Genomic DNA, 14,731 nt, shown 5'->3' with positions numbered 1-14,731 from the left:
TGTTTTTGTCCCAATTTCGCCCCTTCCCAACCAAGGACGGCAAATGCCCGATTATCTTGAGTCTTATAAGATTATCATATCAGGTAACATTTGGTCTGAGGTCTGTTAAGAGTGAAATTGTCCCGACAATCGGCTCTGAAATGGGTCGTGGCAGACAATCAGAAGTACCAAACATGTTCAATATTTACGACCAGATATCTTCATGTGTGTGGAAAGCCAACTCCTCCTGAGTTGTGACTCTGTGGACTGTGACGTGGAACAGATCGTAGCCAATCAGACAGCGAGCTGACTGGGAAGCAAGGACGGATATAAAGTCAGTGTTCACGCTGCCTCCAGTCTGTTATTTTTTTTCAGTTCTGGATTTTTCTGTTAACAATAGTCACAAGACCACCATCATTACTTCACCATGTATGTCCTCTGCCATACTGGGTGTTGTTTTTTTGTTTTTTTTTCCAGTGGTTGTCATGGTTCTTCTTCGTTTTTCTGGTTGTTGTTTTGTTTCTTCTCCTTCGGTTTTGTTCGATCACGTTAGATCACACAAGATTTCCGGGTCTGAGGACTAGATTTGGTTGTGGAACAGCATCATAATGTGTGTGTTGTTCAGTGCTGAGATGTTTGGAGCCAACATACACAGTATGATCAAAACTGTTAAATGCCTGATTTTTTATCTTAATGTGTGGGGTCTCTAACATAAAACATTTCTTCAGATTTAGAAAATCCTTATGTGTGTACATAACAAACACAGATCAAACATTAAAAGCAGCATCTTGGAAAGAAACCATATGTGTCTATTTCTTATAAACACAAGGATTTTAAAAGTGCAGCCAAAAACAAACCTTTGTTTGTTTTTTTGTGTTTAATTTTTGTAGAGTGTGCTAGGTTGAGGAGTGTTAGGAAACGATGTATTTCTTTGAATAATGAATCCAAGCAAATGCCTCAATTGTGGGTGCTGACCTCTCAGATGTTGTGTCTTCCTTTGAAGAACTCTGAGTTCAGGCTTTGTGAAGTTTCCAGCCAGGGGTTCAGGAGAGCACAGTCCTTCATATGGGAAAGACAGCACTACAAACACCTACAGAAAACAAACAAACAATAAAACATAACTGAATAACTACACTGCAGCTTTTCTAAATGAATAATTGTTAAACTTGTGCACTTCAACCTCATCACCACATGGTGCCAGCCAACACAAGCACCACAAGTTAATGAATTCTGCCTGCAGCATAGCTCCAAAAGCTTCAGAAGACCACAATATCAAATCAAATCAAATCAAATTTATTTGTATAGCACATTTACAAATTAACCGAAGTTGGCCAATGTGCTTAACAATTATCGGAAGAAAAAGATAACATTTATAAATGCAGATAGAGCAAAAGTAATAATAAAATCTATTAAAAAGTTTTTAAAAGATTAAGAAAACCTAAAGGCTTTGAAAAAAGCTTCTGTGAAATATTTCCACTTTGATGGGTTTAGATTGCCGGAAATTATGCTATTTTAGAGTATAACATAATTATATGATCTCAATACCTCAAACGTTTCCTTAACAGGGTTTATTAGAAACACGTCTTTTGAAAGTAATTGCATGTTATGGAACATAATTGCATGGCTTCAGAGTATATTTATGTCTGTTAGTGGCATTAACAGTACTTAATATATAGCATATTAAGTTCTGTTATTAACTATATGCATATGTAAATCTGTGTATTAAGGTGGTGTTCTTCTGTACCTATTTGTAAAAGCTTGTCTAAAATAATTCCTATCCATAATAAATCTTGCTTTAGAGTGAAAAGTTATATTTCAAAAGTTTAGTTTCTTTTTGGTTTGAAATGTCAAGCAAACTTTTCTTCACTGAGATTTTAGTCCAGTTTGTAGGGAGGATTCTTCATGTGTGAGGGTAGAAGGTTTTTTGTCACCACTCTTGTCTTTGGCCCCTTCTCTAGTTCTAATTGGGATTCAGGTCTGAACTCGAGCTCTCTATTTACTACTTATTGACTGCTCTGGCTTTATGTTTCACATCATTATTTTGTTGGAAAGTCCAGTTCTGATTCACTAATGTCCTCCACAATCTAAAAGTCCACCTTCTTGATTGTACTACTTTGAAAATGTCCCAGTCCACTCACTGACAAAGAGCTTCAAAGTGTTACCTTCAACTTCATGGGAATGGAAGTATTAGGATTCTGCAATCTTTCATCAAGCAAAATCTTCTTTTCTGTCTCAAAGTAATCCTATTTTGTGCCAAAGCATGTAAGAAATGTGTTAATTATCATGATAGCAAATAAAGGCTTAGAAAGACAGACACGTTTTTGGGGGTGACATTTATCTTACGTTGTCTCAACCAAGTCTTCACTTCAGCCCCTGGGATTATGCCATGGTTGTTACACAGTCATGATAGCACTATCATCTATTGTCCCATCTAAACACTTGAATATAACATCCAGAAAAGCTACTTTACTCTGCCCTGAAACAGCAAAGGAAGAAAAATGTGCAGAAAACCAGATTTGGGTTGCTTGCACAAAAGAAAAAAAAACTCTGATTACAGATGTTACATTTACAATCTGTAAATTATCAATAGCTATAGCTAATAATGGTGTCGTCAGCTGGCCCTGTGATGTACTGGCGACCTGTTCAGGGTGTACCCTGCATCTCGCCCACTAATTGCTGAGATAGGATCCAACTTCCCCACGACCCTGAATTGGAATAAGCGGTATGGAAAATGGATGGATGGATGGGTGTCGTCGGCGTAAAGGTGCACTTAAGCTGAGTGACTGCAAGTCCTAATATTATTAATAAAATAGGAGAATAAACAAAATACTAAACATAATCACAGTACAGAGTGAAATAAAATAATATTCCTCCAGGACCAAGGTGCAGCACAAAAAAGAGAATGCAAAACTAAACACACAAGAGAAAACAATAGCAGAACAGAATAAATACAGCATACAATTCAGCTGACCATTTATCACTATAGTGATAACACTGATGTCAAAGAGTACAGTACTATATCAGATACTGTATTTTAGCAGCAGGTATGGTGTGCAAAAATAAAAGCTGTGCAAAGAATGCAGAAACGTGCAAAAACTACAGGAGGCAGCAACACGTGAAGAATTTCTGTGTGTTCATTAAAATCCAACAAGACAAATAAATCTCTTTGGGGTGTTTAGTGGAAAAGTGATAGTTCAGGTGTGTGTTGTTTGAGGAGCAGTGTGTTTGAGTGAGTGAGAGAAGAGACACGAAATGTGAACAGACACTTTACAAAAACAAGCAAGCCCAGGTTGATATCAGCATCGGAAAGCTGGAAAGTTGTTGAACCTGTTTCCCTTTCTGTTAGAGGAGAGAGCTGCACTCGAAAGCACTCATTAACCCATCAAGGATAAGTGTTACTTTAAAGCTGTTCTGTTCACCCACACATTGCTCATTTGATAGAAAGTTAGTTGAGTACCAGCAGTTAAATCAGCAGTTCTATTTAACCTGTAAAAATTAAATGAAAAAAGTTACTCCATTTGTTTGTCATGAATTAACAGGGACATTTATGCTGTGTTAAAAGAAGCAGAAAAAAACTAAATTTTCTATTTCCTGCCATTGATAAGATTACTGTTACATTTATTTATTCTCAAATCCTCAGTCCTTTCCATGCAGTGCTTTTATCTGCACATTTCTTCAAAAGTGAAGACTATACTCAATGGCGTTTTCTCCCTTTCGGTCTTTCAGTTCATCCTTTTTTGTTCTTTCTCTCTTTTTGCCAGATCTTTCATCATCATTTGTGACAGCTGCTTTTGTGTCTGAAACCATCTCCAGTCAGCTCTAACCTGTTTTAGTCTTAGACACTGGCTTTCTTTTAATCTCCTCTCCAGGTGGAAATTTACACTTTCTTCTATCAGCAGGCATTTTTGACATTTTTGCCACCAGGCCCATCAAATAGCCTATTCATGTGGAAACATAACTAAAACTGAAAAAAACATTTTACATCCCAGCATTATCATTAATGGACTTAAGTCTGACTCTCTTCTTTCGTTACATACTTTTCTACTGAACTTATATTTAAATGCTAATGGAAGTTAAAGTTAATCTGGGATTATATGTACTTTGTTTCTTTTTAAAGTAACCATTATGTGAAATCATTTATATGAGCCATTTTCATGACTCTGTGCTCCAATGTTGTATTTAATGAAAATTTCAGAAAAATGGTTAAACTCAATCGTCTCTCGAGATATGGCCAAATGAAGGTGTTGTGATTAAGCCCATCAATAACCCATTCTGTGGTAAAGAGGATGGTATAACAATAGTGAATGCAACTTGTATAAAGGTTGGTTTTGATGACTCATTACTTGATGAGTTATCACTAAATATTAAATTACCGGATAAACACTTGTGTACATCATCAGGGCCAGATCCTCATACTCATTTATATTTGGTCCAGGATGAATTAAGTACTGACTGGATTTATTTCAGACCAGTGATATGTGAAGGATAGCCTAACCCTGACTGGTCTAAAATATCACATTTGTCCCATGAAAGAAAAGAGACCTGGCATAAAAGTCACATCTTTTTGGTCAGGTATGGAGTTGGATAAGTGAAGATGGTGACTCAAATTGTGAAGGGTGGAGATAAGGTTGCACTACTGAACCAGCTCCCCAAGGGGGGGCCATCACTGAAAGCAGTCTCTGCTATTTTAAACCCCGATTCATCTGAAACCACATGGAGATACATCGGTATCTGTGGGATGAGAGGAGAAAAAGATTCATGAATAAGGAGCAACTTTGAATGTTTACCTGGAAATGATCTGGTTTCTGTTTATTGTTTTTTTTTTCTGCTAGAACACAAAAAAACTTCAGGGTATCATAGGATTCAATTATTGCATCAGATGACTCATTTCCTACAATAACAATAATTGCCCTTCCAATCTTCCAAAGTGAGTCTACCATGTGCACTTTCTCAAAAGAAAATTTAATTTTTTCAAAGCCCTTTACAACTAAATTAAAGGATGACAGCTTTAAAAAAAATATTCAAAATTTCCTTAAATTTAAAATCTGTTAATTCATTGTAACCTTATGAAACAGATCAGTGTCTCAACTGACCCTTTCCATTGTATTTAGAAAGTATAGATGTAACCCTATGGTCCTCCAATTTCTTAAGCCTTTCTTTCTTATCAACCCTCAGTGAGGTCTGGCCTAAACAAGTGCACATAGAGACAAGTGTTTGGGGTCTCATCTTATTCGTCTCTTCCATGGACTGCTTTCATGACATAAATAAAAAACAAAAGATCAATGCCAGAAACACACTTAAAAGAAAAATGAAGTTGGTAGAAATTATATGAAAAAAGGTGTAAAGAATATAAGGTAACACCATTACAGGAAGATAATCAGCAAAATAGGTTGTGACACTTTTAAATCCAGGTTAAAAACATTTCTTTTCTCATGCGCCTATGCATGAAATCTGCACGGTAACTTTTTAATTTATCTTGCTTTTAATGATTTTAAAGTAATTTATGATTTTGATATGATTCTTGCTATGTGTTGCTGCTTTTTACTATTTCTTAATATCTGTAATGCTTTTGTTTTATGTAAAGCACTTTGAATTGTCTTGTACATGAAATGTGCTATACAAATAAACTGCCCCTTCCCTTGCAAGTAAGGGTGCCAAGATTGGGTACAAATGGAGCAACAACCACATTCTTACTTTCTTCCAAGAAAGAATGTGGTGGCTTACCACTCTTTGCTAAACTCCATCAGCTTTTTGATTAAAAAGTCTCCTGCTAAAATCTTGTGAAAGGTGAGTTGTTAGATGTGAGTGAGATGGTGCCGTTCTGTGGTTTTCTAAATATCTTCCAAGAGCAGATAGAACTGTTGTAGATGTAAGTATTTTTACTGAAGTTTATCTAGCTGTAAAAGAAGATGAATTTAAGATGAAAATCCTGCTGTTGTAATTTCTCTGAAATAAACAGGGATTTTCCATCAAACTGAATTACCTCATAACCTGGTATAATAACATGTTAGCTATTAAGAGTTTCTTGGCATGGCATTTGTTCTCAATGTTGTCTAAGACTTTTGTGTCAGTATACTACTGTACAACAAGTACAGTCAGAGCTGAAAAACACCATTTAATTTTCCTTTAATGAGTTAGGCAGCATCATTACCTTGTGTAAAATTAACCAGAAAAAAAAAAGATTTAAATGAAAAGGTTTGGAATTTGAAACAGCAATCTTGCAATAGGTGACATTTTGAGATAACTAGTTAATTAAGTTTTGTTTGTTTTGTTCTTTTAATGATCAAATACTCAAAGGGGTTTAAATAATGCTTGGGATGGATAAGCCACATATTAATAAAGGAAAGACAAAAAACAAGCCTGAAGCTCTTAGTTCTGAACTGTAAACTAGCTGTGGTGAACAGAAATAGAAGATACTGGGACACAGTCAAGGTAAAGAAGACATTTCTTAATACCTCTCTCAAAGTTTACAACTGTTTTAAAACAGTTATCTAGGCAGCCTGGTGGAAAGTCCTGGGAACCACAAACTCCACTCCCACACCTTGTAAACTCACCTCCATATGGCACAATCCGTATTGCATCTTCACCGGACAAATGTTCACTCCAAATCTCACATAATAATCCACTCACCCTGGCCAAGCTATCTGATGAAAACTTGCAGAGTACAAAAAAAAAAAAAATTTTAAACGAGATAAAATATTAACTACAGATGCTTCACTGTCTGTGACTAAAATTAAATTGAATGAAAACATACCTATCTCTTTCCCCCTGAATACTGGACAGATGTCTGTATAAATATATTAATATATATTAATATATTTTAATCTATATATTTATATGTTAAGAAAATATTCGCCATGACAACTAACACCAATTTACAACTAATCCAATACAAAGTCATCCACAGAAGGCACATTACTTAGTTTAAAAAACAGGAAATGGGATTTGCCTTCACTGACACTATGGTTGTATCTGAAGTTCACTGGTTCCTGGGGTGCCTGACTTGACTTGGTCGTTGCTGATGGTTGGCTGTCCGGGGAATATGGCAAGCCGTTTTGACATTTATTAGCTTTAATTCCCCACCCCCTGCCTGATGAGCTGCAGCTGCTGAAGATTAAACTCTAACTGATGGGAGTTGGTTTGTCTCGCTCACTTAAAAGATGCATCACATAGTCATCACCCGCCAAAGTGGCCAGTCGGTTCTTATTTCTACCCGCCAAATTTAATTTTAACCAGCATTTGGTGGGTTGGCAAGTGTTAATTTAGACCTTTGCTCTTATCTCTGGCATGAGATATGTATGTACATGAGAGAGTATGAGAATGTAGATACATACCTAAACCAAGCGGCAACCACTGCCTCTAAAATGTGAAGCCTATGCGGAAGTGCAAAAAAATTGCAGTTCACTCCTCATCTGCTAGGGGCTGGCTCCAAAACATCAAATCCCCAAAGACTGCCATGTTAAAAAGACCAACTTCACAGCAGAAATAAACATGTTTAAGGCCTGGTACAAAAATCCATTTTGGGATTAATAGGTCAACTTCATGACAACTGTGAGGGGGTGAATTTTTTTCTACCTCATCCGTTTGGATGTTATTTAATCTTGAAATTCTGCATAATTAGGGGCGTGTCATTTTGACTGACATGTATCAATATCTGCGGAAAGAAGGGAGAGTGTAGCACAAACCAGCAGTTTTTAGCCAGCTAACAGTTACTCTGTACCACCTTTTCTTTCAAAGTTGGTGCATGTCTGATTGAGAGCAGAGACTGGTCCAAGAACAGCAGTGAAAGTGATTCATCTCTCTAAAGATGAGATTACCATCAGGACCCAAAAACACTTCCAAAGACATTGTTTTCTATTATTTAATATTATTTTTGTGTCATACTTACTGTAAAACTAAGAACAAACAAGTGAATGAATCATCTTCCCCTGAGAAAGAAAAAACTTACTTTTCATTTGAGGTTTGACTAAGAATGTTGTATAAGTTGAACAATAACATTTTCAAAAATACAACTTACTTAATAATAATTAAACACATAGTGTACATGCTGCCGTTCTAACATTTAAAAGGGTAATTCAAACCATGCTGATAAGAGAACGACGTTTCAGCTTTGCACATGAGTAAGCACATTAGTCCTGTCTAATACTGGATGCAGAAAACATTAAAGCCATGTGGGTGGCCTCTGCTCTTGTATATACAGTAATTGCTCCCCTTAAGACTACAAGTGCATGCCAAACTGTTTTTTTTTTTTTTTTGCTCAGGACAGAATGCTTGGGGTTTGGAGGCTCACTACATCTGTTCATATAGTAGACTGGACTCAGGTCTTGTCAGCCTGTTGATGCAGAGTGGACATCTGTGAATTCTATAGTTGAAGATACTTAAGGATGAATAAATAAATAATTTCTAGAACTAGCAAACTACCATTAAGTGCAAAATGCAACTGGCATTATTTACCTAACTGGCTTTCCACTCTGTGAGGTTTAGCCAAAAGTGACCCAAATTCCTCCCACACTCTGGACTCTGCTGGATCCAACAAAACTGGATTGAAATTGCAAGGCCTGTGTAAAGCTTTTAAACTTTTACGTACTTCAGCATGGTCAGATGCCAGCTGAAAAAAACTGAAGAAAACAGTAATATAATATTTATAAAATTTTCCTTTTTTGTTTTCTTAATGTTGTTGTGGATATATTATATTTATTATATAGTTTTAATAGATTTTGCTATATTAATTAAGTGGCATAAATCATCAATTATTTATACTGTTGTCATTCCTGCTCCTCTTCCGCTGGTGTGCTCAGCATCTTTGATCACCTGTTCTGGCACTACATTACCCAGGATTCCACTGCTCCTGCCATCATGGACTACACCTGTGTCTCATCATCCTCATCCTCATGAGGATGTCCACCCCTCTATTTATACCCACAGTTCTTACAGATGCATTGTGTAGTCTTGTTAGGATTCTTATCAAGTCTGTACCAGGTCTCTTTGCTGTGTGTCTCTACTCACTGTTTGGTGAAGCTTTATTAAAGGCCTCTACACCTTTTACCTGCACTCCTCTGGTTCAACCAGATAACTGTACTAAATGGGTCTGTTATTTACCTTTCAACTCATTATCTTGACCAAAAAGATTGAAATGAAGTTTTAACCTTTAAGAATTCATTTTTTAAAAAATCACATTTGGCTTTATTTACCAAAAGCATTATCCCATTTTTTTATATTTACAGGACATTTACTATAGAATGAAGTAAAACAGGAATGTCCAAATCCAGTCCTTGAGAGCTGCTATCCTGTAACTTTTAGGTGCATCCCTTCTCCAACACACCTGAATCAAATGAATGGCTCATTACCAGGCCTCTGCAGACCTGAATGACGTAGATGAGGGATCAGCCATTGAATGTGTTGGAGAAGGGATGCATCTGAAAGTTGCAGGTTGGTAAATCTCGAGGATTGAACCTGGGCACCCCTGATGTAAAGGAAATGAGTTTAAAAGTCTAAAAATTAAATGAAAAAAAAGTTGTTTTGCATTTTGTTCTTAGACACAACAGATGTTAAAACACATCTTCTTTCATTGCTGAGAGAACCATTTGACCTGAACGTACAGGACACCAGTGATGAACACTATCATTTTTCTTTTTAACTGTGTATGATCAAGTTTTCAGTGAGCAATGCTGCTTAGCAAACATTGTACTCTGCCAAATAGGGGATTAGGGGACTTATTTATTCATTTATTTGCAACAAGGTAGTCTGCCCTCTGAGAGCAGCGACTCGTCCCCCATAACTGATCAATACACACACATAGGGATGGCTGCTTAAGAAGTATGGCACCACCCCCATCTCACTCAAATCACCTACCTAGCAGTTTGCTTTTTCTATCTCGTTCACTAAGAAAAACAAACAATAGCTTTTGTTGTTCTGGCTTAACATGGGGTGTATATATATATATATATATATATATATATATATATAAGCTCAAAACTGCATTAATGAATCAGAAATTACTGTGCTAAAGCCTTATATGGTATAACATTGGCCTAAGAGCACAATTGTCTGTGCAAAATTTTGGCCAAATTGTCTAACGCCACTTTCCCAACACAGCTGATTCACTGTGTATAATTTGGAAAAACCTTATGCTATTATGCTAACAATATATAAAATAGACATACTGTAACTGCTGGGTCTAAAAAATAAAGAGAATGTGATTGTGCCACTGTAAGCCCTGGAACTGTCAAAGTTGATAATCATCTCTTTTTATTTTATCATTTCCTGAATAATGACATTTGACAGGTTTATTATGTACAGTCGGGTACTGGGATGAGATCTTCAGACCCATTGTCAGATCATATGCCTCTGCAGTGGGACCCGGGTTCCTTCTGTGTGTCAGCAATTCCTGCATGATGAAGATGCTACGAACCGGGTTTCCCGTTCACCAGACCTGAATCCAATCCAGCACCTTTGGGACATCATGTCCACCACTTCTCACCACATTCTGTCAAGGGATTGGCTGATGCCTGATCCAAGTCTGAGGGATTCCTTAGGTGAGGCATGGGAGCGAGCGAGGCTGGGTCTTTGCTCATACGGCCCTACCCCCTTCCTGTGGACTTAACACCTGCAGAAGGGGCCGTAGGCATTGGGAGCAGAGTGAAAGAACATCCAGGGTATTATCAGCAGCTTGCCCAGACATTGTAGGGAGTGCACACAGGCACATGGAGACCCCCCCCCCCCCCCCCCCCCCCCCACACACACACACACACACTGAACCTCATTTTGAATAGTCTTCTTTCAATTGTCTTCTTTTTTAATTGTTTTTGTTCTCAACACATTCCACTATGTAGTGAATAAAGATTTTCTAACTTGTTTTTGTTGCTGATGTTCTGTTTCTATCTTTTCCTGTAGCTTCAGGAGATCTTCTATGTGAGTTACTTGTTGCTGCAGTTAGAGTTCATCAGAGTGGAGCTCCTTTATCATCTCATCTCTTGCTTCACCTCTTGTTTTCTCTGCCTCCATTTTTACCCAGAGTGCTTGTAATTCGGCTTTGTAGTCCTTCAATATGGCACAGAAGAGACTGAGAGACAGAGACGGACATAAAGAGAGAGAGTGTTACCTACTGTTCTTATTTTGTAAAGAGGCTTTCATATTTCTCTCTCTCTCTCACTCACACACACACACACACACACACACACACACACACACACACACACACACACACACACACACATATATATATATATATTTTATTAGGGCTATCAGATGATTAAAATATTTAATCAGATTAATCACAGCTTACAAATTAATCATGATAAATCAATCTATTCGTGACTACAAATAGCCTGAAATCTGTCCATTTTTACTGTATTATATCAATAGAACAAGCTAATTCTTCAAATATTTAGTATTAACAGACCTTCTCTTGGGTAAACGTCAGATGTCCAATGGTCATTAAATGAAGTCTGTAATGTCTGTAATATGTTGTTCTAAATTATCTAAATTATCTCTACAATGTTTTTTAGAATTCACATCATCTCACCAACCGTATCCATGGTGAAAATTTCTGTCAAAACCGCTAGATGTGATGACTGAAGTTAAACAGCTAATATTTGTTAAGAAACTGATCTGGCCAAAAGCATGTTTTTCCTTTTATCATTGAAGTGTAAGTGTTTGTGCAGCAAACAGCAAACACTTAATTGAGTCTAGAGTTATAATCAATTATTACTGTGATACAAAAGGGTTCGGAAAGAAATGAAGCCTCAAAATCAATCAGTGACCTTGTTAAGTAAACAGGGTAGACTTACTTGTATCTCAAATGTTTGAATTTTAGAAACTTTCAATCAGTCTGATTGACTGATTGAAAACTGACTTAGTGGATCATAGATGTTGGCTAAAATATACAAACACCTTTTCCTGGATGTAAGGACTCATCTCTAAGTCAGTTACTGAAGCAAACTGGTATGTTATCATTCATCTTGCAAACAAACCACTCTCTTTGTTTATTTCCAAGTGGCCAAAAAGCCTTTTATGGAAAACAGTGGCTGCATTTTGCCACAACTGCTGTGGAAAGCTTTTACACCAAGTTTGTCTCACAGATATATAATAAAAATCTGTTTGGAATTGAATTAAAGTTATTAAAGTTATTAGTTAGTATTTGTACACTTGTTTGTGAGTCTTTACTGGTAGAGATTCATAGTGGGAGGTGGAGAAAGAGGGGCAGAAATAGAAAAAGAGAACAGAAAATTACATTTAAAGACCAGTGGTGTAGATATTTTTATATAGTGTAGTCAGAGAGTGATCAAAACTTTATCAGGGGGCCATATATAAGAAAGAAAATATTGTGTTATTTTCTCTAACACACACACACACACACACACACACACACACACACACACACACACACACACACACACACACACACACTTACATTCACTGCTGTGAAAATTGTGTTCACATTAGAGACATGAGAAATAAAATACATTTACATTAAAGGAACATTGTGTAACATCTTCTGTTCAATGGTCAAAACTATGTCTGCATGTATGAGTTATCATTGGTGTATTATGACCTCACTTATACATTCTCATAAGCGAAGAATATTAAATATGTTCATACATATGATGGGTCAGCCCGCAGGGCAGTGCCAAGACTTGCCATCGTGAAACTACAGCTGTGGGCAAGGGACAAATAGCACCAACTACGAGTTTTCCCTGCAAGCCAACGCGCAGGGGGAGAAGAAGAACGAGAGAGGCCTACTACCCCGGTAAGTTGGAATATCTGTTAAACTGTTATTCATAAAAATGTAGGACCATGCATATGCAGCAGCAGCATGGGAGCTATTTCACCATTGCCATAAAAAGCAAAAAAGGGGACTTAAAGGCAATGTGACCAGATGATACAAAAAGGTAAAAATAAATGAAGGTGGACAGGCTTTACTGTGGCAAAAAAAGCAGTACTGTGTCAAGGCAGCTTTCCCATCGAGATCCACCTGTGAGAACCATTCTTCCTTCTAAACGCAGAGGAAATATATCTGACAATGAATTTCCATACTACAGATGATTTCCAACAATTATGATTCATAGGGAACTCTTTCACCTAAGTGGGTTAAGTTTGAAATACAGTAACTGTGTTACTGGTTAATACATACTTCTTTATTTGTTTCATTATGGTCACATATCTTTACTGTTATTGTGTAGGAGGCAAAAGTCCAGTTGCTGGTATTGTGAAGTAAATGGAAGTAGGCCAACTGCGTTGTGATATGGCATTTAACGAATAAGGTTAAGGTTTAACTTCAGAAGTGAGTTTTTTGTGTGTAACAGAGTGAACACTCCATGAACCATCGGATGACATGCTTTTATCATCGTTGTTAGGGCTACCGTTGTTGAAATACTTGTTTGAGAAAATCCATCCATCCATTTTCTGTCGCTTATCCAGAGTCGAGTCGCGGGGGCAGCTGCCTAAGCAGGGAAACCCAGACTTCCCTCTTTTCAGCCACATTCACCAGCTTGTCTGAGTGGATCCCGAGGCATTCTCAGGCCAGCCTAGAGATGTAGTCCGTCCAACGTATCCTAAGTCTTCCCCAGGGCATCCTCCAGGTGGAATGTGCCCAAAACTACTCACCTGGGAGGCATCCAGGAGGCATCCTGACCAGATGCCTGAGCCACCTCATCTGGCTTCTCTCGATGCAGATGAGCAGTGACTCTAATCTGAGCCCTTCTTGGATTGCCGAGCTTCTCACCCGATCTCTAATGGAGAGCCCGGCAACCCTGCAGAGAAAAGTCATTTTGTCCGCTCATATTCGCGATCTCGTTTTTTTCAGTCACTACCCACAGCTCATGACCACAGGTGAGGGTAGAAACATAGATCGTCTGGTAAATCGAGAGCTTTGCCTTTTGGCTTAGCTCCTTCTTTACCACGACAGACCGATACAGTCCGCATCACTAAAGAAGCTGCACCAATTCACCTGTTGATCTTCCATTCTATCCTTCCCTCACTCATGAACAAGACCCAGAGATACTTGAACTCCTCCACTTGGGGCAGGACCTCATTCCTGACCCAGAGAAAGTACTCCACCCTTTTTCCGGCTGAGGACCATTGTCGCGCATTTTGAGGTTCTGATTCTCATTCCAGCCACTTCACAGTCGGCTGCGAATCACTCCAGCAAGTGCTGAAGATCACGGCCCGATGAAGCCACCAGAACCACATCATCCACAAAGAGCAGACACCCAATCCTGACACCAGCAAACCGGATCCCTTCAACGCCTCAGCTGCACCTAGAAATTCTGTCCATAAAAGTTATGAATAGAATCAAAGACAAAGGGCAGCCTTGGCGTAGTTCTCAAGGTCCCCAATGTACACAGTTTTGTTGGAGCACTGCTTTCCCATACTGAGCCAACGGCTGGTGGACCAGAACCTTCTCAAAGCCATTCAGAAGTCATTCTCCATGGCCTCTCCGAACTCCTGCCACACCTGCGTTTTTGCCGTAGCTATTGCCAAAGTTGTGTTGCATTTAGCCTGCTGATACCCATCAGCTGCCTCTGGAGTCCCACAGGCCAAAAAGGCCGGATAGAACATGACAGGCCCGACCTTACAGCCACAGCTCCAGTTGGACACCTCAACAACAGAGGCACCCGGGACATAGTTGAAGCTCTGCCAGAGATGGAAATTCTTTCTGACAGGGGACTCCACCAGATGTTCCCAGCAGACCCTCACAACATGTTTGGGAAAAATGTTTGAGAAAGTGAGACGCTAAAATGCACTATACGTT

This window comes from Melanotaenia boesemani, chromosome 12, assembly GCF_017639745.1.
Source record: "Melanotaenia boesemani isolate fMelBoe1 chromosome 12, fMelBoe1.pri, whole genome shotgun sequence".
NCBI classification, from domain to species: Eukaryota; Metazoa; Chordata; class Actinopteri; order Atheriniformes; family Melanotaeniidae; genus Melanotaenia; species Melanotaenia boesemani.
Note: the sequence above shows the minus strand (reverse complement) of the source record.